The sequence below is a fragment of the Ambystoma mexicanum genome, chromosome 10 (genome assembly GCF_040938575.1).
Source record: "Ambystoma mexicanum isolate Mex_15411 chromosome 10, UKY_AmexF1_1, whole genome shotgun sequence".
Lineage (NCBI taxonomy): Eukaryota > Metazoa > Chordata > Amphibia > Caudata > Ambystomatidae > Ambystoma > Ambystoma mexicanum.
This window is the reverse complement of record NC_090932.1, coordinates 1,527,975,029-1,527,999,272: the sequence shown is the minus strand read 5'-3', so window position 1 is coordinate 1,527,999,272 and position 24,244 is coordinate 1,527,975,029. Positions and strand designations below refer to the sequence as shown.

Sequence of the window (24,244 nt, the reverse complement as noted above, 5' to 3'; positions counted from 1 at the left end):
GTGTGTACCTAGTTCCCATCAACACTTCTTGCTTGTGTCTTCTGCGGGCAGCATTGCTACAATAGCACAGGATAGCACAGGGCAACGCGCTGGTCTTGAAAGCAAGACCACAAAGAGCAACAGAGGTTTGAATCCCAGACCTGCGCTTAGAAACTCGAGTATGGTATTAGGCACGTTATAAAAAACCAATGACTTAAATAAATAAAATAAACAGTGTGTTCCTAGTTCCCACCAACACTTTTTGCGTGTGTTTTCTTTGGGCAGCGCTGCTGCAAAGTCCTGCTTAATCAGAAACAGTGTGCACCTAGTTCCCACCAGCACGCCTTGCTTGTTACCTCTGAGGGTAGTGTTGCTACAAGGTCCCTCTTAAGCAGAAACAGTGTGCACCTAGTTCCCACCAACATTCCTGGCTTGTGTCTTCTGTGGGTAGTGTTGCTGCAAGGTCCCCCTCAATCGGAAGCACTGTGCACCTAGTTCCCACCAGCACTCCTTGCTTGTGGCTTCTGCGGGTAGTGTTGCTAAACAGTGTGCACCTAATTCCCACCAACATTCCTGGCTTGTATCTTCTGTGGGTAGTGTTGCTACCAGGTCCCCCTTAATCAGAAGCAGTGTGCACCTAGTTCCCACTAGCAGTCCTTGCTTGTGTCTTCTGCGAGTAGTGTTGCTACAAGGTCCCCTTTAATCCGAAACAGTGTATACCTAGTTCCCATCAACATTCCTGGCTTGTGTCTTCTGCGGGTAGTGTTGCTACAAGGTCCCCTTTAATCCGAAACAGTGTATACCTAGTTCCCATCAATATTCCTGGCTTGTGTCTTCTGCGGGTAGTGTTGCTACAAGGTCCCCTTTAATCCGAAACAGTGTATACCTAGTTCCCATCAACATTCCTAGCTTGTGTCTTCTGCAGGTAGTGTTGCTACAAGGTACCCTTTAATCGGAAACAATGTGCACCTAGTTCCCACCAACATTCCTGGTTTGTGTCTTCTGCGTGTAGCGTTGCTACAAGGTCCCTCTTAATCGGAAACAATGTGCACCTAGTTCCCGCCAACATTCCTGGTTTGTGTCTTCTGCGGGTAGTGTTGCTAAAAGGTCCCCCTTAATCAGAAACAGTGTGCACCTAGTTTCCACCACTACTACTTGCTTCGGTCTTCTACGTGTAGTGTTGCTACAAGGTCCCTCTTAATCGGAAACAGTGTGCACCTAGTTCACACCAGAACTACTTTCTTGGGTCTTCTACAGATAGCGGTGCTGCTAGGTCCCCTTTAATCAGAAACAGTGTGCACCTAGTTCCCACCAGTACTACTTGCTTGGGTCTTCTGCGGATAGCGGTGCTGCTAGGGCCCCCTTACTCAGACACAACGTGCCCCCTGTCCCATCCTTGCAAGGATAGCATATCTGCAAGAGCCCCCTGAAAGCTGGTGGATCGCATCTACTGGGAAGACCCAGCGGCAGCTCTCGCGATGCATCTTGGTCAGATGCCGCAGACGCAATGCAAGTTTCCTCTTTTTCCACTAGGCTTTTTGCAAAATAGCCCTCTGCCTACACTCACAAAAGCTCATGGAGCCATTCCCATTTACAGCACCAGTTGTGCCCCATGATGTGCTGGGTGCAAGGCTGCTTAACATACATGTGTAGTGGAAGCCACACTTGTTGCAGTTCGCCAATGGAACATAATGTAAAACACGCATTGGCAATGCCCACTGTTTTGGCTTTAATACATCAGAAAGGCATTTGCCAGCCACTGCCTTAGTGGTATTACCTGGCCTTCGATGGTAGCAGCTACAAAATGGTGCGAGTGCCCGGGCATATAATGGCAGTGCCTGGCAAATAACTAATACGTATACACAAGCCAACAATGTTGTCTTTGCCAATGATTGTTTTTAACAGGACTTGAAAGCAGTCTAGGTTGGCATTTGTATTGCACCAGTAGCACGTTTACGGATCCAATTAAGAAATTAAACTCTCAGAAGATGCTTTGAAAAAACATTGGCAGGCACAACGTTTAATGGTAAGGCTTGATAAAGCTAGCTCAAAGACATGCCAGTATTATGTGTTTTCGGTGGGGAGGGGCAGGAAGTGGGGAAGGATGGCCATACGGATTAGCATGGCCAGTCAATGGGTGGGTAAATAACCAAACATCACCTACAAGCTTTGTGTCCGTCCTCATAGGCTATTCAGTGGCATGTCCATTGTGTGACCTGGGGTGGCACGTGCTACCCTTGGAATCTGATGGCCACCCCAGGTGCCACCACATTATCCTAAACTATGATTATTATGTGTGTGCGCGCTTGTACTTCACGACAGCCCTGCATAAGTCAGTTCTCCACTTGGGCCACGCCAGTCAAAAGAGTCTGGACACGCCAGGGAACCATTTCTCCCTAACTGTGCTTTAATGCAGTAGTTATGTCTTATCAGTGGAAATTTAGTGCCTCCTAATAGCCAAAACTAAAAAGAAATAATGAGTTGAAAAGGCAACTGCAAACTCGCCTACATTATGGGTTAAAACAGCTCATCCTCCAGGGGAGCATGAAAGCAGTTGAATTGAAAGTAGCACTGGTACTGATGGGCTTGCTGGCGTTCAGCTGTGTTTCCTGTAGTGCTCAGGCCGGGCTCCCCTCGCCAGGCAATTAGTTTCGATGTGAGTCGAGCATTTAAAACTGTGATCCATTAAGCTCTGAAACCCTTTTACTCCTACATCGTGGGCTTGACCTCATGCATTTTCCCTACTGCGTCTCTTCCAGTTCCAGGAAGAGGCTCAATTTGCATTTTCCCCTCCAACATTAGAGAAGGGAACGGAATTGTGATTCTGTGTTCAATGCAAGGTGTGTGCTGCCTACAAACACAAGGGAGAGATGTGGTGAATTTGTTTTGAGGCAGAGTGAATTTACCGGATAGAATCTCAGGAGCTACACCCAAAAGGCTAGCTAGCCCCAAGTCCCGGCATCCCGACATTAGCGTAGCTCCGGGTCTTTCCCACTCGTTGGTGCTCCTTTATACATTGGATGGGATACAGGGAAGTGCAGCACTTTGGACAAGTTGATGGCAGTGAAACCCAGGATACACTGGCTGGAATCACTGTGTTGACCACAATTGTGTGATTCTGGGCCAATCCCCGATTGGGAACATCGTGGTATTGGCAAGCACGGACGGCATGTGGGCCTCATTATGAGCTTGATGGCTTTAAGTGGTGCTCAAACCGCCAAACGCAATTACCGTTCCCCACCGATGGTACATGGGGTGTATCCGCCTGATTATGAGTTTCTGTTATTCCCCATTCGGAAGTCCCACTGGACTTCATTGGGGAATAGAAGTATGCCGGCTGGCAGGAATATCCCCATTTTTTGGGGGGTCAATACTGTCATGCACATGCAGGTGGTTTTACAGCTTATGGATTTGCAACCCCATGTTCAGACGGACTGATATCATTGATGTATTTTTATTTACCTCCAAACTCCTATGAGACCCACTACCTTTTGGCCTTTTGTGGATGGGCCTGGTGGAATTATTGCATGTGGTATTCTCCAGCGATAATGCATATGGTAATTACGGCTGCATTTGCAGGTCAAATATCTCATTATTTTACTCCAACATCTAACCCTCTTCTATAGGAGATGTAAAACATTTTAAAGCTATCCTAAGCTTTTATAATTTGTTTCTAGTGCTGAACATAATGATATGATAAGTCATATATAACGCGCCTGTACACAAGTGTTTCTAGGCGTGACAAGACAAGGACAAAAACAACGATCTTACTAGGCCCTCTGTCATTCAGATTGTGCAAGTGCGGTGGGGGAGAGGTGCCGGGGGGGAAGGGGAGAGAGGGAAAGTGCAGGTATCTCATAAGTGCTACCGGTAAGTGGCACATAAGTGCAGAGAATCAGAGGACTGTAGGGTTGCAGATAGAGACCCGTAAGTGTGAGGGAAGACCGCAGGCAGTGCAAGGGCAACTGGACATGTAGGATCCTGGACCCGAAGTTCAGTGGGTGGGCAGGTGACCAGTGTGTGGAGCAGTCAGGGACATCAGCAAGGGAGAGGGCAGAAGCAAAAAGGAAGGTCTTGAGTTGCTTTCGGAACTGGAGGTGGGCCTGCTCAAGTTTGACAGAAGCAAAGAGGCTGTTCCATAGGGAGGACCCAATTGAGGAAAGAGATCTATTCCACACTCTCTGCATGGAGAAGGTCCTGACCCTCAGAGAGTGAGAGGTGGATGAGCGGAGGGCTCGAGAAGGAAGATGCTTAGGGTGAGAAAGTTGGAGGTAGTACGGTCCCCAGCCCCTCAAAGCCTTGTGAACGATGCAAAGGGTCTTGAACTTGATCCTTGCAAACACAGGGAGCCATTGGTGAGATTTCAGTGCTGAAGAGATACGCTCCCTGGGCTTGAGGCCACTGAGAAGTCTTGCAGTCCTGTTCTGGATAAGTTGTAAAGTGCGGAAAGTAGAGGCAGCTAGATTTAGAAAGCGGATGTTACAGTAGTCCAGCCTAGAGAGGACGAGGGGCCTGGAGACAGTGTGTTTCTGGGGAAAGTGAGGAAAGGAGGAATACCCCTGAGGAGAAGCATCTGATAGTGTGACTTCTTAGAGACGTCAGAAATATGAGGAGACAAGGAGAGGGTGGAGTTGAAGATGACCCCAAGGTTCTTCGCCTCACTGGAAGAAGCGGGTAGAGGCAGGGATGCCATTTAGGGGTTGATAGGGGTCGCACTTGCGACCCCTGAGGTCTCCCTTGCTATCTGTAAAATAACCAAAAAAAGTTTATTTATTTTTTACAAATTAAAGCTCATGGGCTGTGGCCAATGCCATGTGGCTCTTTGTTTCGAGAAAGGCTGGCTTTCTTGTTCAGGCTTGTTTAAAAAAAAAGAGGAGTTTCCACAAGTGTAGGAATAACAAATAATTTGTCTTTCTGAAATTCTACACAATAATTGCTAGACTCATGAAAGGTTTATTTCAGACACACTTCAGGGTGTGAGTCACTGACTTAGTATGTTCTTAAACACCTCAAATTCACAATGAAGACAACATCCTTCAAAAAGCATTTTGAGTAGAGTAGGCATCCATTTTGGACTATGTATTTTGCTTTTCGCAAGTTGCAGTTATAGCATATTTTTTCATGCCGTTACATATGGTGATCCATTCTTGTATGAAATGTATATCACGGACATTTCCACCGACATTGGGAGCTAGCAAAATTTCACGACTGCTTTACGCGGATGACATAATCCTCTTTGATGTAACTCCTATCGGCCTCCAAAGACAGATAAATAACCTTGACTCTTACCTCAAAGAGAATAACCTCCTGATGAATTTGGAAAAGACCAAAATCATGTCTTTGGGAGGAAATGAAAGGAAGTCAGAGAAATTCACATGGGCGGTAAATAACACCAAAATTGAATTGGTAGACAGCTTTAAATACCTGGGAGTGACTATCAGCAAGAACCGCAAGGAAAAACTAATGCAGGAGAACATCATGACTAAGGCGAGACTTCTCGCCTCTCAATCTCAGGCAATATTGAAAAAATATGGAAAATTCACCATGACCCCTGTGATAACCTTCTACAAGGCCAAAGTGATTCCAACACTTACATATGGAGCAGAAGCCCTACCGAATCTGCCAACATCTTTCTGGCTAAAAGTGGAAGGTTGTTACTGGAGAAAGGTTCTTAACCTTCCTGACTCGCTACCAATGGTGATAATAAGAAGGGAACTTTCCCTACAATCTTTGACCTCTATTGTCTCCCGTAATGAAGCAATGTTATTTCGAAAGTGCCTACTTCCAAACCCCGCAGGGATCATGAAAGAAATCCAGTATGAAATACTGTCTGGATCATGTAAAATGCTCACAAGTTGGATGGTAAAGATCAAATCAATCTTAGAGAATGCTGGAAGTTCTAAAGATGAACTAATTAATAACCCGTCCAAGGCGAAATTTCGATTATTAAATCAAGACTGGATTAACACCTTGGAAAAAGCTGCCGCCTCAAAGCTGTTTACAGATCCTATTCCACAGCTGTCCAAAGTAAATGAACTTAAACCTTACTTATTAAGAGGACCGAACTCTAAACTTAGGATGAATTTTTTAAGAATCCGCCTTAACATTGTTCACACAAGGGAAGTCCTATTCCGTAGAAAACTGGCCCCGGATGAAGCATGCAGATTCTGTACGAAGGTAGAGAAGGCGGAAACCACAAGACACCTCCTGCTCAACTGCTTAGGCGTCACAGGCCCCCGCCAGAGACACCTCGGACATTTGTTCAAAAACCTATACGCCTACGAGGAAGAGGAATGGTGGCGCCGGCTCATAAGTGGGGAAAAGACTACATGGGTGATTGCAGTGGTAGGGTTCTTTCAAGAGATTGGCCTGCTTACCTGACCGCAGTCATGGATGGGCAGGATAGCCAATTGGGTGTTCTTAACCCCCACTTTTGTGGGGGTCGCGGTCCCTGTGCATGATCCCGGTGTAGAATTGGAGTGGGAACTACGTGTGACTGCAACACAGGTTAAAATAAGACCTCACGCCGTTCTGTTAGTGATCTTCGAACAAGTGAATGGGAGGATTACATTCTTATTTTTTAAAAATTGTATTATACAATTAAATCAAATAAAAAAAAAAAAAAAAAATATGAAATGTATATCACGTTACAGTGATATTGGGCCTCATTACACGGATGGCGGTAAGGATTTACCGGTAACGGTAAAATACCGGTACCGGTAAATCCGTACCCGCCTTACTACGAGGTCCACTTTGCGGGTAGGGGAATTTAACGCCTGCTTTTTGCAGGCGTTAAAAACCAACCCGCAAAGGGACCCAGGGAGCTAATTACGGTACCGCAATTTGCGGTACCGTAATTAGCACCTTCCCCATTCCCATTGAGCCCTATGGGCCAAAAATGGGAATGGGGAACGGCAATGGTGGAAGGGGGAATTACCGCCCCGCCAACCTTGGAATGGGGCGGTAATTCCCCTTTCCCCCAAGGCGGTGCCGGTCTTTTACCGGCATGAACCATGGCGCTAATAGCGCCATGGTTCTCCGCCATCCGTGTAATGAGGCCCATTGTAACCATATTTGTCATAGTGTACTTAGAACCACTGGTATGTGATGCCACTTCCTGTTTTGTCGAATGGTTGTGTTCCATTGCTTCCTTTGATGTCACTTCAGGGTGGGGTCAAATGACATCGCTTCCTGTGATGCCATCAGAGGTCAATGGTCATGTGATGTCACTTCCACTACGCCAGGCATTTTTTTGAAATGACGTCCCAGGATAGAGGGCCCAGGGTGGGCGGCCAGAGTGTGAGAGGAAAGGAGGGAGCAGGTGTTCCAATGAGGAGCATCTCAGTTTTACTGACATTAAGAAGAGATCGTTGGAGGCACACCATTCCTGAATTGTGGACAGACAGTCTGGTATGAGAGACGGAGCAGAAGTGGCTGAGGGGAGCCTGAAGGAGAGCTGGGTGTCATTCGCATAACACTGAAAGTTAGAGCAGAAGGTAGAGATGCAGTGGGCAAGAGGTGCTAGATAGTGGTTGAAAAGCCAGGGAGAGAGATTAGACCCCTGGGGAACACCACAAGTAGAAAGAGAGGTAAAAGAGAAAAGTGCAAGTGCTTCCCTTCATTGCAGCCCAAAACGTGTTTTGATGCAGTCAGTAAAATCGATGAAAAAGTGAGTATCTCTGATGTCTTCCTTCTCATCACTTTTGTTATGTAATGCACACAAGGATGAGAATCTACCCTTTTGTGCATTGAAAAATATTTTCCAGTATCAATATGAAGTGATACCGTATACAAACCATTTTCATCCTCTAATTGAGGTTGAACATGGATTAAAAAAGAAGAAAAATAATGCATGCAGAGTTCCAGAACGAACGCAAGCAATATTTATGTAAATCCTCATCTGTTACCACCATCCCAGAGGATAACTTCTAATCGTGTATATTTCCAGAAATACCACATGGCATACCGTTATTTCATCTGGAAATGCACCTGGCTCATAATGAGGATTTTTACGTCTCTCTACATCAGTGCCCTTTTCTGATTGGTTCAAAATCAATAGCAGTATTAAGGGCCTCATTACAAGCATGGCGGTGCAGTAAAACAACAGCTGTAACGGAACAGTAATTCCATTACCGCCGCATTACCCCACTGCAGTACTACAATTTTGGCGGTGAAGTGAAGGATTTACCGCAAGCAAAAACCTGGAGGTAAATATGCTGCTTTACCGCTTTTACTCGTAATGAGGCCCTACGTGCTGAACAAAATGAATTTGACCCAGCAGAACAACCCTCAAACAGGCAAAGTGGGCAGTGTTGAGAGCTAGGAGGTAAAGAACCTTTGGTAAAATAGGGCTGGCTTTATTTAATGCCACTTGCAGCCAATTCTACCCATCTAAAGTCAGCCAATGCTCAGGTCCAGCCTTGCGTGGGAGGTATAGCCATCATACACCTAGCTGCAGCTGATATATAAAATGCAGCCTTTTCTGTTAGCTACAGCCTCCCATACTTCGATACACCAAGAAGGCTGGTCATCATATGTGTCTGTACCCCAATCCCATGCTAACATTAGGCAATGAAGTTGTATTCGGCGGGCCGTACCGGGTGTTAACGGCCTGTTGCCTAAGGTAGTCACCATCTGATATGACCTGGGGAATCTAGTATAAGTGGTATTAGCATCCTTTGCATGGAAGAGGCACACACTGGGCCTCATTACGAGTTTGGCGGTAGCCATCGCCTCTGGGTCCTCAGAATGATGAATTACCGGAATTACCGGGCAATTCCGAGTTCAGAAGGCCCGGTAATTCCTCCATCCAAGGATCCGGACCCGATCCTTCCCCATTCCCATTCAGCCCCTATTGGCTGAATGGGAATGGGAGAGGGATCAAACAATGGGCCATTACGAGTTGGCCCGTTGTTTGCTCCCTCTTCCCCTCGCGGGACCCGGTAAGCACGCCTGGTTTTTCCAGGCTTGCTTACCGTGTCCCACAAGGGGACCTCGTAATGTGGCGGAACGGGGTTGACGGCGCCGGCACCTTTTACAGCGCCGTTAACCCTGTTCCGCCAGGGTCGTAATGAGGCCCACTGACATAAAATGCGACAACATATTTCAAGAATGAGCCCTGGTTCTGGTTGGAGAAAATAAAGGATGTAAGCAGGGGCTCGAATTACCAGGAATTAATGGAGGAACTGCTGTGCTGATGGATCAATATTGGGTCTGTGGATCTAGAGCTTGCATGCGGCTTCCTAAAAATTGGGGAGGTGTATGCTCCCTTGGGTCATACACGTTCCTGCATTAGTGATTCCTCAAAGTGTTCTCAATATTGAAGAATTTCCAAAGATGGATGAACACCAGTGAAAGAAGAGGTCGTTCAACCTCTGCCGACTGAAGAGGGAGAACTATTTCTCATCAAAGTCAATAGAAGCCTATAATGACATACCAGATGAGCATAAATTATTCAGCAAGACGGCAATGATAATGACATCTGTATTTATGCCAGCACTTCAGACTGCAGTGAATGCCAAGTGACTGCAGATCACCAGATAGGAGCTGTTAGAAACGATGAATGCAACAATAAAAGGATGTAATGCAATCAGAGAAGAACTGCGGGCCATTAGGTGTATGACACTCCAGAACAGGGATGTCCTGGACTTAATTAAAGCAATGGAAGGAGGTGTGTGCACCAAGGTCGAGCCTTCTGGATGTACTTTTTTAACTTGCGATGATGGAGAAAATGGGAACCTGACAGAAGCCATGACAATGCTGACAACCCTGCATACAAAGATAGAAGATGAAGTTCATGAGACAGCAGGTTTTCGTCTCTGTTTTCATGGATTCCAACTTGGCTGGCAAATGCCCTCAAGCTACTCGGAGCAATACTAGTGTTGGTATTGCTAGGATTCTGTCTCATAAGGGTTATTTTGGGGCAATGCCAAAAAACTGCCAAAAAAGCTGTTGGGATGAAGATAATGATAAATGTGAATGGAGACCATACACCACAGACTGAATATACCCCACATGAGAACATAAAGAATAGTCCCCTGGTTCCCCCAGGAACAAAGTTCTACTACCCTAAGGATCACAATAAATATGTAGGACATTGGGTATTCTGTTAACCAACAGGAGAATGCTGTCACATGACCTGTAGTGTGGATGAGCATTTAAAGAATGCAGGTGACCTGAGGGGGGGGTGACAAAAATATGGATCAGAAAGAAACCTAGATATGAAGATAAGATGAAGAAGATTGAAGAAGTGGAGGTGGTTGAGGACTCAACCAGATGGGAGAAATGTAGAGGAGTAGGTGAACAACTTATCTCTAGTTCCCACCCCCCTCACCTCTGTCATACTGGAACAACAGGAGAAGAGCCCTACCTGGGACACCAGGTATCATCCCAATACTGCATCGAGTGTATGAGTGACAATATGCACTCAGACAACCGTATCGAATGTACCCTCGCACTGAGAGGGTGGAATGATGTCTGCATACACCATTGGACATCATAGAGCTATAAGTGAAATTTGACAAGGGGAGAGTGACATCATGGAGGAAACATACTGAGATGTACTGAAATTATATGCAAATACTTACAAAAAAAGATGTAACTGAAGTGATAGGAGTAACATGTAATCGAGTATGAAGAAATCATATATGCAAAGAATATAAAGTAACCTGCTGACTAATACATATATATCCTCAGAAATGCAAGGTAGACAAGACATATAGAAGCTTGCTGCAGATGAAAACATAGCGTGGCAAGAGCGGCCATGATGGAAAGATGGATGTCGGGCTCGTATTGAAACCAATCAAGCTACCTCAGAGACAGACCAGGGCTGCAGAGTTAGGAGACACTGGAAAAACTGCTTTGTGTGAGGAACACTGAGGAGTCTATTGGCCGGGGATCAAGGATGCTACTTTAAGGAATAATAATAATAATAATTCTGCATTTATATATAGCGCTACGAACCCTCATGCATCTGAGCGCTGCTTATTATTACCCACTGCGTGTGTTGTGCTAATTTATCGAGCTCAGAAGTATAAAAGGTTGAGTTTGGCCCTGCCGGGATTTGAATCTGCGTCGGCAGGCTCTGCACGGATGTCAAAGCTAGCGCTCTACTCGCTCTGCTATCTGACCATCTAGGCACAAGGGGAGTCAAAAGGATAAGGCATGCATGTAAGACATATTTCTCTTAGATGAAGAAAAGAATCAACATTTGCAAGAGCCAAGAATTAGACAATTAAAGATGCAGAAAACCTAGGCAAGATGGAGTGAGCAAGTCTCCAGGGGCCAAGAAGGGTAATGAAATCCAGCTCAATTGAATCAAATAACAGTAAATAGAAGGTCTAAATGGACACATTTGTCGTCTTCTCACACGTGATTCAGAAGTCGAAAACAAGGGCTAATCATTAAGCCCCAACAAAGTTAATGGTGTGCCTACACTCCCTTGAATGGCCCAGAACAGAGAAAAAGGCTTCAAGGTCAACTACAAAGGAGAAGCTTTGCCTTGGGGCCTGACCAATGAGAGATGATGGACTAATTGGGAAAGTGGGTAGTAGTCTGACGTTACTCTTGGCACCTGAGTTTCATTTTTGCTTACGCGCTGCTAACGAGCCGAAAGTCCAAGGTTGGGAAAGCATGCCAACCAATACGAGGTTGCATGTAGCAACATACTATACAATGTTGCGTAGGCCAACCCGCTGCTATTTTCCGCTATAATCAGTATTATACGTATTTAGAGGTGGTTCAAGGCATGTCTAACAGATAAGGGGCAGACAATGATGTTATTAACACTTATGCATGCTATAAGTGTATATGTTCCCCTAACTAATCCCTCCCTTAAATAGGTTATACCGTATGTCACGTAGGATGACATCATAGATGATGCATATCGAGGTATAAAACCTTTGTATAATCAAATTTGGTTGTGAGTGTGTGAACTACTGCTTGTTGTTCGCCAGATTGCCCTACCTTATTCTGTGCTAATAATAAAGTAGTACTTTGCCATATTCTTTGAGTCTGTCTGGTTATTTGAGTCTGAGATCATTATTGGTAATTCCATCTAGCACATGAGATGCTTCAAGTTGCTAGAGCACAGGGTCATGCAAGGCCAGGCTCTAAATGTGCCTAGGGGGTGCTCCCACTCCTCCCCACACATTTAGGTCTCCATGGCTAGAATCAAGGAGGCACTCTGGGATTCTGGAATGTCAGATGACAAAGTAGCAGCTTAAACCTAGACAATAGGTAGCCGATGTACGGATGAAATGATCACTGCTGGCAATAAGAAGACAATTGATATAGCGGAGCATGCCACCCCAAAGAAGGCTAAGCGAGTGGAGATGGAAGATATTCTGGCATGAAAGACACCTACTCCCCTTTGATGAAGGTGGCACAAGATGTGGGTGAAGTAAAGAACACTGCATCAGATCTATCTTCAAAAGTGAATTACTTGGAGACCAGCATATCTAAAGTGGAAAATGATGCTGGAGAATTAGCAACAGAAATTACAGGCAGTTTTAGAGTTTACAATGAATTGTTCAAAATATTGACAAGGGAGTTGGAGAGAGAGCAGAAACCTCAATTTACGTATTAATGCCCTGGAAGAGAATGAAGAAACTGGAAAAGGCATCAATGAATTTGTGGTCCAAATGTTGCCAGAGATGTATGGCTCAGGGATTATCACCTTAACCGATCTGGATTTTGCATACAGAGTAGACAAAACAACACAAGAACTGCCCTGGTAGATAATAATAGTCCTCACTAGGATCAGTGTGAAAGAAAGGATTTTGAAAGCTACCTGAGAAAAAGCTAATGCACTGTTCAGGAATAATCCTATCACAGTGTTCCTGGACTTCCGATGTGGTGGATAATGGGACAGCTTTCAATGAAGCAAAAGCTTTGATGACAGACAAGAATATTAAAGTGATACTTGGCATATCTGCAACTTTTAAGGTGTTTCTCCCAGATGAAATAATGAGCACGGAAGATCCCACTGAAGCTTTAATGTGGATAAAGGACATTCTCCCAAACTAACTTCTGAATTCTTTGTCCCCACCCACCCCTGGTTTATGGATTATTGTGCTATTCCAGGTTTTCAATATTGATAATAATTTGATGTAATAATTTGTGTGCAATTTTATATATGTTCAATAATACAATGAAAATGGTGCTGCACTTTAACAGCGGTTTTACGACTCCCAGGCGTTTAAATAAATCCAAAGATGCAGGAACCAGCAGCTCGGTACAGAAGAAGGTCCTTTTCTCATACGGACGAGTAGATGTGATGCAGCGTGATGACACAGCACCTGCAACACAACGTGGCTGCAAGAAGGAGGGTCCGCTTCTCTAAAATGCCTCGACATGTCTGCTCCTTTGCGTCTCTGCTTTGTTAAACTCAATATCAGCAGGATAGGGGATATAAAGGACGTAATTTGGAGCATTGCAGTGAATAGTGGAAAAAGACATAGTGGGTTTGACGTCCCAGTTAGTTTGTTCGCGCATGCGCGAGCCTCGTTTCGGACCCGCGCATGCGCAGGGAAAATAAACTGCATACGACGGCAGTTGCCGCCGGGACGCGCAAGCAGCAACAGCGCGTCCCGTGTCTCTGTTCCTGCGTGTGTGCGTGTGTACATGTTGGGAGCGTGTGTGGGCCACAGGAGGCCCGTGTGTCCCCCACAACACAACAACTGGCGACGAGGCGGGAGACCGCCGTAGTGCTTGCCTCACATTCACTGCTGTGAAAATTGGCGACGCTACGTCGGATGGAAGCACGGACCCGGCGCGGACATTCTGGAAATTTCAAAGGGCAAGCACACAGCAGTAGCGGCCTGAAAGGGTGCTTGTGCGCTGCTGTTTAAGTGCTACCAAACAATTTTTGGAACTTTTGGTCGCCCCAGAACCCTGAGGACGATCTTCTCAACACAGACACCCCGTCAAGGAGTGCTGCAAGACACGGCAAGGTGGTGGATTGGCCAGCAGCAATCTGAGGTACGTGCGAAATCAACCCCAGTCAGGTTTGCGGCCTCTGAGGCATTAAGAGGTGCCTGTGCGACCTGTGACCATGGCAGAAAGCGAGGACGAAGGAGGAACTGCGGCAGTAGCGACGAGAGCACAACAAGGGTCGTTGCTACCAATGCAAGAATTTGATGTATCAGGTCCCCCGTCAAAATTAGGTCCAAAATGGTTGCTATGGATCAAGAAACTTGACATGTATTTCACGGCAACGGGGATAACTGATGATGACGCAAGAAGGGCGACTCTGTTGTATTCCGCAGGTCTGGACGTAATTCGCATATATGAATCTCTCAACCTGCAAGTTACCACATATGATGCCGTCAAAGCTGCATTGGAGAATCACTTCATACCACTTTCCAATGTTGATTTCGAAGGATTCCTGTTCTGCCGGGAAAAACAGAAAGAAGAGGAATCCCTGGATAGATTTTGCGCCAGATTGCGGCTGATGGCCACCACGTGCCGATGGGACAATGAGGATTTGATGATACGCAATCAGGTCATCCAAGGGTGTCGATCCGGGAAATTACGGAGACAAATTCTGAGAGAGCCAGGGTGGACCCTACAACAAATACTTGACAGCGGCAGAACGTATGAGCTGGCGGAAGCGAGAGGTGCCAGGATGGACGCTGCAGTGCGACCGGGCGCATCTGAGGATGCGTTTGCCATCAGCAAGCGGGCTGGATCGAAAGACAAATGGGGTCCGAGAAGGGAAGGGACCCAAACACCATATGGGTCTAACGTGATTTGCCAAGACTGTTGGGTATGATTTGCCTCATTCGGAGGAGTGTCCAGCAAAATCAAGATCGTGTGGCAGGTGCAATGGACCGGGACACTATGCAAGAATGTGTCGGGCCCCTGCTCCCGTCCCTGTGCAGAGAGGCCCGGCTAGAGCTCGGGGAGTGGGTCAAGACGACAGCGGAGCATTGCGGCCCTGGAGAAGGAGATGCAGAGACTACAGTTGGCCGAGGAGGAAGAGGAAGAGGAGGACGAAGTGTTCTTCATTTCAAACATTGCCTCTGGAACCAAGAGAAAGAGACAGCCCAAGTGTGTAGTGGACATTCAAGGAGTGCCAACACAAGCGCTAATTGATACCGGAGCATCGGTCTGTGTACTGGCGGAAGAGCACTATCAGAAAATTCCAGGCCCTCCCGCACTGGACAGGTCGACGGCGAAAATATTCACGTTCGGCGGGGAAACTCTGCTGCCAATCAAGGGCGTGTTCATAACTCCGGTATCCAAGGGGGAAAAACAATCAGGGCAAGATTTTTTGTCACGGATGTGAGTCCCCATTCCTTACTCAGCTGTGCAGCAGCCGAAGCACTGAACCTGGTGCATTTCGCATACGAGGTGTATTTGTCGGACATTGACTCACTGCTTGTCAAGTTTGGGGTCATTTTCGAAGGGGTCGGAAAGTTGAAGGCACCCCCTGTGCGTCTGCACATTGACGAGTCAATTCGGCCAACAGCCCTGAAGCATAGGCGGCTCCCTTTCCATCTAAGGGAGAAGGTGGAGGAAGAGCTGCGGTCACTCGTCAATATGGACATCATCGAGAGGGTGGAGGGGCCTACGCCCTGGGTGTCACCAATAGTGGTTGCACCCAAGCCGAAACAGCCTGGCGCGGTGAGGATATGTGTAGATATGCGCCTCCCTAACGCCGCAATCAAAAGGGAGAGACACTTGACGCCCACCCTGGATGACATCGTAGGGGAGTTACAGGGGGCGAAAGTGTTCTCTAAATTGGATCTGTGGGCTGGCATTTACGACGCACGAAGGTCTCTACCAATTCAAACGCCTGAGTTTTGGCATTTCGTCGGCCGCCGAGGTGTTCCAAAACACCGTCCGGGGAGCTTTGGCAGGCCTAAAAGGTGTGTTGAATATGAGTGACGATATTTTGGTGTTCGCCCGCTCTGAAGCTGAACACATGAAAAGGCTAGAGGACACACTAAAAAGACTGCACGATCTGGGTCTCACTCTACACCGTCAAAAGTGTGAATTCTTTAAAGACCGAATTGGATTTTTCGGATTCATCTTTCACGCCGCCGGCGTGTCGCCTGACCCGGCAAAGATCAGAGACATTCGAGAAGCGGCCGCGCCACAGTCTCCTACGGAGGTAAGGAGTTTCCTGGGTATGGTGATGTACTGCGGGCGTTTTATCAAGAGCTTGGCCTCGCTGGCGGAACCGCTCAGGGCTCTGACGTGGAATGATGCAGCATGGAAGTGGGAAGCTCGTGAACAGGAGGCATTTCAAGCCCTCAAAAATGCCCTGTCCGATGAAGACACGATGGCGTACTTCAATCCATCGGTGGAATCCGAGATCGTGGTGGATGCCAGCCCTGTAGGTGTGGGGGCGGTGTTGCTACAGCCAGATGAGAGAGGGGACATGTGACCGATTGCATACGCAAGTAAAGCCCTTTCCAGTACCGAGATGAGGTACTCGCAGATTGAGAGGGAGGCCCTGGCCATCCTGTGGGGCTGTCAGCATTTCCGCCTCTACATCTTGGGCAAACCCGTCGTGGTAGTGACAGACCACAAACCGCTATTACCTATATTGGCGGGAGTTTCGTCAAAACCACCGCCGAGAATAGAGAGGTGGATGTTGGCCCTCATGGAGTACGGGGTTCAGCTAATATACAGACCGGGAACCAACAACCCGGCGGACTATCTTTCGCGACATCCCAACAAGGAGAATACGGAAGCAGAGAGCGGTGAAGAGGACTGCCAAGGTTTGCTCTGTCAGGTGGTGGAAGGGGCACTGCCAATGGCTCTCTCGAGACTGGCCATAGCGACGGAATCCTCCAAGGATGAGGACTTCTTCATCATCAAAGCCGCGGTGAGGAGCGGAGATTGGAGGGAAGTGCTGCGCAATAACTCACGGCGCCACGAGGAGGCACGGAGGGACCTGCAAGCGCTCTGGCGAGTGAGAGACGAGCTATCTATCTCTGATGATGGACTCCTCCTCAGAGGGCAACAAATTGTCATACCACAGGCGCTAAGGAAAAGGGTGTTGGAACTGGCGCACATTGGTCATCAAGGGGTCGTCAAAACCAAGGCGAGGTTGAGGTCCAAGGTCTGGTTTCCAGAGTTGGACGGGGAGGTTGAAAATTTTGTGAGAAGATGCCTGTCCTGCCAAGCGGCAACCCCGGGAGACAAGGCCCCGCCAATATGCTCCATGGAGCGCAGCACGAAGCCTTGGGGGACGGTGCATGTGGACTTTGGCTCGACGGGTCGAGGCATGTACTTTCTGGTGGCCGTAGACCAGTGGTCGAGGTACCCGGAGATCGAGGTGGTGGAGCCGACGGCCACAGAGTTCACCACCAGAGCGTTGGACAAAATGTTTGCGACGCATGGCTTCCCGGACATACTGTGTTCTGACAATGGACCCCCATTTACTGGCAGCCAGTTTGCTCATTTTCTCCGAGAAAGGGGGATACATCACCACCGTGTGTCTCCACTATGGCCACGAGCCAATGGAGAGGCCGAAAGAATGATGCGGACACTCAACAAGGTACTGAGGATTTCAGCCAGTGGGGGTGAAAATCTGCGGACGAAGCTCATGGAATTTCTGAGGGAGTATCGAGCAACGTCCCACCAGTCCACGGGGGTTGCTCCCGCAGAGGCACTGTTTGGGCGGTGCCCGAGGGGAATGTTGCCTGAAATGGAGGGCAGAGGACCCGGGGTCATCGACGACGTGAAAGTGCAGGAGGAACGAGAGTCGCGCAACCAGAAGGAAAGCGAGAGGAGGGGTTTGCGAGAAATGGAAATGCAAGTTGGAGATTCGGTGCTGGTTCGCAATCGCCACCCGGAAGGCAAATTGTCTCTACCTTTTGAGCCTCGCCCCTGGAAAGTAACGCATGTAAAAGAGACCATGGTGACGGCAGCGTGTGAGCGGGGCACCGTCACCCGCAACCGGTCTTTCTTCAAGAAAGTGGACATGCTGGAGGGAGCCCAGCCCCCGGGGGAGACTGGAGGTCCCGAAAGGAACCCCCGAGCGCACGAGGACGTGCCATCGAACGAGAGCCCTCCCGCTGGAGAGGGTGACCGACCCCTGCCGACGGTCCCGCCCCGGTATCCTGTCCGACGGGATCGCAAGCCACCCGTTCGTCTCAAGGACTACGTCCTGGACTCAGGGGACTGAGCCTGCAGCAAGAGAGGCCGCTCCCGATTGGTGAGAAAAGTGTTCATGTTTACCTGTTCAGGGGTGCCCGCGCACCCCTAGTGTTATACTGTTTCTCGTTAAAGAAAAAAGGGATGTGACGTCCCAGTTAGTTTGATCGCGCATGCGCGAGCCTCGTTTCGGGCCCGCGCATGCGCAGGGAAAATAAACTGCGTACAACGGCAGTTGCCGCCGGGACGCGCAAGCAGCAACAGCGCGTCCCGTGTCTCTGTTCTTGCGTGTGTGCGTGTGTACATTTTGGGCGCGTGTGTGGGCCACAGGAGGCCCGTGTGTCCCCCCACAACACAACAGTGGGTGTGCCTAATAGGGTTAAAGTGTTGTGGTGTGTAGGCTAACACTGGTGCAGAGGCAACTTTCTTCTATTAGTGACATGTCCTACTCAGAGCCACAATTTGTTCTTTCCTTTAAAACATAATAATCCATTGAGATGGCTACAGACGAGAAGCCACTTGAATAAGGGGTGCATGAAATACATATCGTGGAATTTTACTGGCTTAAGTTGCCCTGTCAAAAGAAAAAAAGAGCTGTCATTCTTTCTTGGAGAAGATGGAAGTAGATATAGCCTTATTACATAAGTTATTTAACATCTATGTCTTAGCTCTTGCACTATCTGAAATGTCGTCAGGCCGAGCACGATAGTTAATTTCACATCTTTACTGTTCATGGCCTGTAAGAATGTCATTGTATTTTCCCTTGTTCCCTCCCTTGCCCTGAAGCATTTTGAAACACATTGTGCATAGGCGCAATATAAATAAACTATCATATCATATCATATCATAATATATCATATCATATCATATAACTATTGATGCAGTGCAGAAGTTAACTAAAGGATGGGTAGGATAAGTATACACACCTGCATGTAACACAAAATCAATGGGGTGGTCATATTAATAAAAAAGAACCTGCCTATTAGTGATAAAACATGATAAAGATAAAGGGCCTCATTACGTCCCTAGCGTTAACCAACTGCGCTATTAGCGCCATGGTTGACGCCGGTAATTTACTGGATCCGCCATGGTGACATGTGGAATTACCGCCTCATTCCAAGGTTGGCGGGCGGTAATTCCCCATTTACCATTGGCCCTTCCCCATTCCCATTTTTGCCCCATAGAGCTCAATGGGAATGGGGAAGGCAGTAATTACGGTACCGCAAAATGCAGTACCGTAAACACCTTCAAGGTCCCTTTGCGGGTCCTTACCTTAACGGCTGTTACAGACCAGCCGTTAAGGTCGAGACCCGCAAAGGGACCTCGTAATCAGGCATTAAGGGATTACCGGTACCGGTACCCTTACCGCTGCCAGTAATACCTTAACGCCAGGGTCGTAATGAGGGCCAAAGATCATAATTAAGATACAGGGAACAAATGTGAAAATATGTAATAGCTATGCTCTTACAATGGGAGATGGCTAATTTTTCCATGAGGTGGCCGAAACCTACACAATCATTCTGAGAAGGATATCCTGATGGGGGTGATTTTAATGAGGTGCTAGACCCAATACTAGACAGAAGCCAATGTATACCAAATAATTCAAAGAACAAAAACCGGATTGCTCTCCAGGAAATGATTACAGAATTTAATTTGATGGTTGTGCGGAAACTATCACACCCAACGGAGAGATGTGTACTGTCAGATATACTATATCCTGGCTTCAGGAAAAATGTCTTGAAACTCTTCCAAAGTGAAATAGGTACTATTCATGTTTCAGATCATTCTCCGATTGTGCAAAATTACCCTTAGAGTATGCTGTGAAGAAATCCAGAATATGGAAAATGAATACAAGTAAACTTCAAGCTAAGGACATAATGGAGCACATTATGAAAGAGGCTACAATATTTATAAACACAAAGAGACAGTTAAATAAGTGACCTAGTGTTTTCGGAATCTTTTATATTTTTATGAGAGAGGTCTACTGATTGGTCTTTTGAGCAAAAAGTGGAAGGAGGAGGAACATGAGCGGAGATCTCTCAAAATGGTTAAAGATTTGGAAAACAATTACTGGATGAGGAGTAAATATGAATTGAATAAATGATTGACCAAAAAAGCTGAGTATGCATAATTCAATACATGATGCATGTAATATGAAGGAGCAGAAAAATATAGTGGTCTTTCGTACATCGGTTAAGGGTGATGGAAAGTGATTAAGCAATAAGCCTCATTGAGAAAATAATTGACTAATATGATATGACAGGTATTATAAACAAAGAATTCTGAGAATGGTATGAAAGTCTTTATACTGCTGATAAATGGAACAATGGTGAAAGTTGGATAGATTCCTTGGAAGCAATTACCAAAAGCAATAGAGGAAGAAGTAGAAATGCTGGGGAAGGACATTTCTACAGAAGAAATGAACAAAGCCATACATAGCCCAAACACAGGGAAAAACCCCAGTCCAGATTGCTTCCCAGTGGAATTACACAAGATAATATCAGGGAATGTACACAAACCTATGATAGATATGTTCAAGAAATCATGTGAGATTGGTCTGCTACCGTCAACCGTTGGCCATGCTAAGATCTTGGCTATATTAAAAAAAAAGACGAATCCCCTTACTTGCCAGTAGGCTATAGACCTATCAGTCTGATTTATGCAGATGGTAAGATACTGGCGAAATTGTTGGCTCATCGTTTGGAACAAGTTTTACAAACGCTGATGAATCACAACCAAACAGGATTTGTGAAAAGCAGACGTACATCGGTAAACATGAGACAACTCATGCTGACTTTAAATGAGGCAGTAGACTAGGAAACAATATGACTGCCCTCTCTATGGATGCAGGAAAAGCATTTGACCAAATAGACTGGAAATTCCTTTTTAAAACTCTGGAAAAATGTGGTTTGGGAGAAGAGTGCACTAAGTAGATAAAACTATTGTACCCGATGCTGACAGCTGCAGTTGTGACAAATGGCAATATTTCAAAGTCTTTTAACTTACAGAGGTGAACGAGCCAACACTGTCTGCTTTCACTTTTGTTGTTTGTTATCTCAATGGAACCACTAGCAGTGAGAAGATGTACGGGTAAAAGGTGTGAAATTCAGTGGACTAGAACAGAAATGATGGCTTTATGCTGATGATCTGCTGCTGGTAATACAAGATATTGCAGATTAATTTCCTGCAATGATGGAAACAATAGAATGCTTTGGCAAATTCTCTGAATATAAAATTGTCAGAAGTCAGAGCCTATTCTGATAACATAATTTTGGAGTAAAACAGACCTTCTCAAACAAGGATTCTGATGGTGGTAACAAAAATATCTTGGGATCTGGCTCTCCAATGAATTAGAACAAAAAATGAACAAGAACATGTCTATGGCAACTGTGAGATTGAAACAAGTCTTTGAAAGATGGTCTAAGTTGAAATTGACATTGGATAAAGTGAACATGTTGCTCCAAGAATAAACTATATTCATGAAATGATTACTCTTCTTCCTAGAAAAGGGACATGGATTGAATTGGAAAGACTGATACAAATTGTTTTATTGGACAATACACCAAGGATGAAATTGGGGAGATTGCAATTACCCAATACCAAAAGGGAGATTAATGCAGCTAATTTTGCAGCGTAGCACTTAGCTTTCTCCAGTCGCCACATTTTACCCTTCCTGGAAAATACTCCTGACGAATGGATTAAGCCAGAGAAAAATATGGGATGCCCACTGGAACCTAGTACTGTACTGATGACCGGAACAAGATTCAAAACCGAGTCATACCCTCTAACAGAAATTTTGAGGAGTTGTTGGTTAGAGATATCCAAAATATTAGGTCAAGACCCACTGTGATCGGGGAAAGCTTCCATCTGGCTGAATCATAAGGTGCAGTTTAATGGGAAATTGCTATTTTGGCACGCATGGTATCTGGGAGGCGTAAAATGGTGCTTGGATCTTTTTGAAAAAGTAAAAAATTAAGCATAACCTAGAAGGAGAAAGATGCAAAGAATATCAAAAATGTTAAATATAATGGGTTTTGCTAGTAACAAGCTTCTTCTCGAAGCCCTAAGCAGGTAATTTGATACAGCAAACACCACATCCGGGTTGACACAAACTCCTACAGAGAGTTGCAGTGCTATCTAGCATTCTTATACCATAGTTCTTTAGGCAGTGGCTCACCATACTCTGAAAGAGGAAATTAGCAATACAGACAAACAGATTGAGAGAAAGACACCTAGCTATATCGATAGATAATTAAAGATAGATGGCAATGTTCAGTAACCAGGAGCCAATTCCTTGAGTTTACGAATTTGACTACCTAGGAATATGCTTCACTCCAACCCTAACACCAGCAGTGCATATGACGAAGCAGGCATCTAGGTGTAAGCAGTCACAAGGTGGGGCGAGAAGATTCATGGTACCTTCTCAATCGAAAGCCAGGAGACCTGATAAAGACAGTGGGCCTCATTACGTGGTAGGCGGTAGCCATGGCGCTATTAGCGCCATGGCTACCCCCTTACCGCATTCCGGGTCCGGGTTCCCGAAATAGGGACTTACCGGGTCATCCCAACCTATGAGGACCCGGTAAGTCCCCATTCTGGGAACCTTTCCCCATTTCCATTCGAGCCCCATTAGGGCTCAATGGGAATGGGTATGGAGCTAATAATGGTACTGCAATTTGCGGTACCCTTATTAGATCTGAAGTCCCTTAACGGGTCCCTTCCATAACGCCTGGTAAAACCAGGCGTTATGGAAGGGACCCGCTAAGGGACCTCGGAATAGGGTGGTAAGGGATTACCGGCACCGGTGCCCTTACCGGTGCCGGTAATCCCTTACCACCTACCGCATAATGAGGCCCAGTGTATCATTGCAAAGCGGGTGCAGTGGCTAAATGTGGTGCAACCCAGTGGGCATTTAGGAACATGCATGAGATTCAAGTTGCAGAGAACCGTTTTTTAAAGGTAATCTTGGAGCTCCCACAATCAGCACCTACCTCTGGCATCCATCTTGATTTGGGTATGCCTTATGTGGCACCCTGCAGTAATTTAGGAGTTGGTTCAACTCAAAGGTGGTATTAGCACAGTTTTCAAGCACACACATTTTAGATTACAGGGACACGCATAAAAAACCTTGGCTATTTTATGTTAAAAAAATGGCTGACAAAGCTGAATGTGGAGCCTGATTTGGCTCAGCCAATCCACTGTCTCCTTCCATGGTTTCTAACCTGAAAATTCAGTTGCTATCAAAATCTTAGGATGATCGGGAACGTCACCAAATCCAGAAGGGTACAAACAGAAGTCTTGCTATTATCGTGTCGGATTCAATTCAAAGCTATTTGCTTTGGGCAAAAAATCTGACTGAAAGAATAATTATTACCAGGGCAAGATTTAACTGCCTTCCGCTAAAATCAGTTCTGTCACTTTGGTCAGACAATGGTGAGAGCAGGCATTGGGCCTCATTTCGAGTTTGGAGGCAGCCATGGAGCTACTAGCTCCATGTCTGCCACCAAACCAGGCTCCTTTACCGGGTTCCCAGAATGGAGAATTACTGGGCCATTCCGAGTACGGAGGGCCCGGTAATTCCTCCCTCTGGGAACCCGGGCCCGGACCTTCCCCATTCCCATCTGAGCCCCCATAGGGCTCAATGAGAATGGGAGAGGGAGCAAACAACGGGCCGATTACGAGCGGTTTTACCAGGCATCCTCACCGGGTCCCGCGTGGCGACCTCATAATTTTGCGTAATAGGATTAACGGGTCCGCCTCCTTTAGCGGAGCCCGTTAACCTATTACTCAAAACTCGTAATGAGGCCCATTGTCTCTTTTGCCAGGGGGTGGAGGAAGATCTCTTACATTTTGTATTGCTTTGCCCAGTTTATAGAGATATATGATATGATGAGTCATTTATAACGCGCTTGTACACAAGTGTTTCTAGGCGCGACAAGACAATGGAGCGAAGACAGAGGGAGGATAACACGATCTTACTAGGCCTTGTGTCATTAAGATCGTGCAAGTACGAACGCAAAGTGCAGGGGGGGAAGAAGGTGGAAGTGCCAGCGAGATCAAAGGGGGGAAGTGCAATCAGGGCAGCATTGCTCTGAGTACGGGCAGCCAGGCAACGCGGATCTTGGTTAGTGCAAGGAAGCTGGGGACAGTAGGG

The 24,244-nt window shown here is 46.5% G+C and overlaps 1 protein-coding gene across 1 annotated transcript in view; it reads right to left on the bottom strand.

Annotated features, from left to right (window-relative positions):
* The window catches only part of TMEM233 (transmembrane protein 233), a 302,463-nt gene that overhangs the window by 3,179 nt on the left and 275,040 nt on the right, over positions 1–24,244 (bottom strand). The window lies entirely within an intron of this gene.